The 2,484-nt window shown below is 36.2% G+C and overlaps 1 pseudogene; it reads right to left on the bottom strand.

Annotated features, from left to right (window-relative positions):
- Positions 1-401: 401 nt before the first annotated feature.
- On the bottom strand, positions 402-1,901 carry LOC143551246 (AAA-ATPase At3g50940 pseudogene; annotated as a pseudogene).
- Positions 1,902-2,484: the final 583 nt, after the last annotated feature.

The following is a 2,484-nucleotide window of genomic DNA, read 5'->3' as shown; positions in this document are numbered from 1 at the left end:
CGAGTATAACTGGTTATAATCAATCAGCTTTGCTATATCTTTAATCTGGTTATGTCTATAGCCTTCAGTAGAAAATAACCCATATAACTTTTTTATTTGTAATATTTTCATGTTGGCTCCCTAATTCCAAAAATTGTGATAACCTTTCCAAGATCTAAGTTATTTAGGAATATTTGATTAGAGAACAACTTTTAAGTTTTATCACAGTTCTGAGAGGATTAGCAATTCACTTTGATATTTATGATCCAGCTCTAAGATTATTATATATTGATTTAGAATTGAAGTATAACTAGTGATGAATGTGACACTTACATATATGATTAAAATTAATATGTTAATGCGGATTCAGCTTTGAACATTAATACAAATACATAATTCATATCAGAGTTACTATTTGTTAACTACTGAACTATTTCACTCTTTTCAATCTCTTTCACAGCCAATTCTTTTGCTTTTGCTTCAGTTTCTTCATTCTGCTTTCGCTTCACTTTAAAAAACTCAATGAGTGAACCGAGCGCAATGTCTGCATCATCTTCCTGGAGTAGTTGCTCGGCTACTTCAGCCGGGGTAACCTCCACCTCTCTAACCAAATCCTCGATTTCTTCAAAAAGACTATGTTGTGTGACACCAAGATAGTTGGATGATAGCAATCGGAACCCACTAGGGGTGCAATACGACATGTTAATGTGAACATCCATACGACCAGGTCGAAGTAGTGCAGGGTCCAGTTTGTCTTTCCGGTTGGTTGTGAATATGATGATTCTTTCGTCACCACAACTTGACCATAAACCATCGATGAAGTTAAGGAACCCAGATAATGTAACTTTGTATTCTTCATGTTCACCATGCTGGTCTTTTTCTCGAACTATTTCTTTGGCGTCCTCTCGATCATGCAACTCCACCGTGCAATCAATGTCCTCAAGCACCAGTATAGACCGGTTTGACGTTGCCACCAACAATCTTCGCAGATCCGAGTTTGAATGAATGTCGGTCAAATCCAAGTCGTATATGTCAAACTTCAAGTAATTCGCTATGGCTGCGATAAGGCTTGATTTACCTGTCCCGGGTGGACCATACAACAAGTACCCTCTCTTCCATGCCTTTCCGACTTTCTTATAATATTCTCTCCTTTGTATAAACCTATCCAAATCCTTCATCACCTTCTCCTTCATATCAGTATCCATCGCCAGCGTGGCAAATTTTGCCGGATGGTCTAGATTGACCGACGTCCACGTCGTTCTGCTGTCCGTGTCAACAGTGAATATCTTCACGGTTTTATCTTCTCGTTTCTTCGTTTTGGCATCTTTAAGTATAAACGGCAAGTACTCGTTCAACACAAGATCTTTGTGTTTCTGATGAAATGTGAGCTCCAACGATCGTTTATCCGATCTACTAACGTATGAGCCCTTGTCATCGTAATCGTGATACTCTATTGTAGGTAACTCTTTAGAAACCAAAGACCACTTGAGTTTGACTCCTTTAAATACATCAACAAACTCTTCTTTGATCTCCATTTCAACATTAATGTTTTCCTCGTTAGCGTTTTTGGTGATCTTCAAACGATGAATGTTGGGAGATTTTAGGGAGTTAAGGTAGAGCGTTGCGGCGTTATAAATATGGTTTTCTTGAATGCCATCAAATTCGTAAATGACCATGGTCAACTGTCTGAATAACTTGTTGATGAAGTTGCGGAGGCCGAAATAGAGGTAGTCTTGGAATTCGCTAGGCAAGTAATCACGAGCGACGCTGCGAGCCACCATCGACGCCGCAGCCACGGATCCGATGGTGGAAACAATTGTTTTTGCCATTGCTATTTTTGATTCAGTTGATGAGGCCATTTTTAATATGTAGGAAATGGAGATGAGATGAGATGAGGTGTGGTTTTGTTGGTGTAAATGATGAGGGATATATAGTGATGTGGTGGTGTCACATTTTCAAATTATGTGTGGACTGTTGACGGAGTATACTCGGTGGAGAGCCGAGTGTGATTTTTAAGTATGACTCCTTCCAGGAAGGCAAGAACTAGAAATAAAGTAACTTTTAAAGTTATTTATTTACTTATTTTTATTATGAAAGCTAATATGAACACGTGTAGTTTTCTTTTTCTTTTTTAATCAAGGAATCCAGCAATTTAAATATCACTAACAAAAGATTTGAAAAACTTTATTGTTGGTCTAATCTAAATGCCTCCACTCCAAGCAAAACACTTGGCCATCACGCATTTTATTCTATTCTATTTGTCCGGTATGTTATTTTTAATTTATTTATTTTACTAACTTTTAAATCCGTGGCTTTTTTTAGATAGTGAACTTCTTTTTTAATCCTCTTGTCATGTATTACACAATATTTATCAAAATGATTAAAATAAATAAGTTTGGTTATTTGAAATAAATGAATAAAATTAAAGATAAAAAAGAAATAATATAACAACGAAAAGTTTAGAATATCAAACTTATAAATTTATATACAACATTCGTTGTTTTA

Source organism: Bidens hawaiensis, unplaced genomic scaffold (genome assembly GCF_021521415.1).
Source record: "Bidens hawaiensis isolate Kalapana, Puna unplaced genomic scaffold, B.hawaiensis_p1.1 tig00016275_1, whole genome shotgun sequence".
Classification (NCBI taxonomy): domain Eukaryota; kingdom Viridiplantae; phylum Streptophyta; class Magnoliopsida; order Asterales; family Asteraceae; genus Bidens; species Bidens hawaiensis.
Note: the sequence above shows the minus strand (reverse complement) of the source record. Positions and strands in the feature narration are given on the sequence as shown.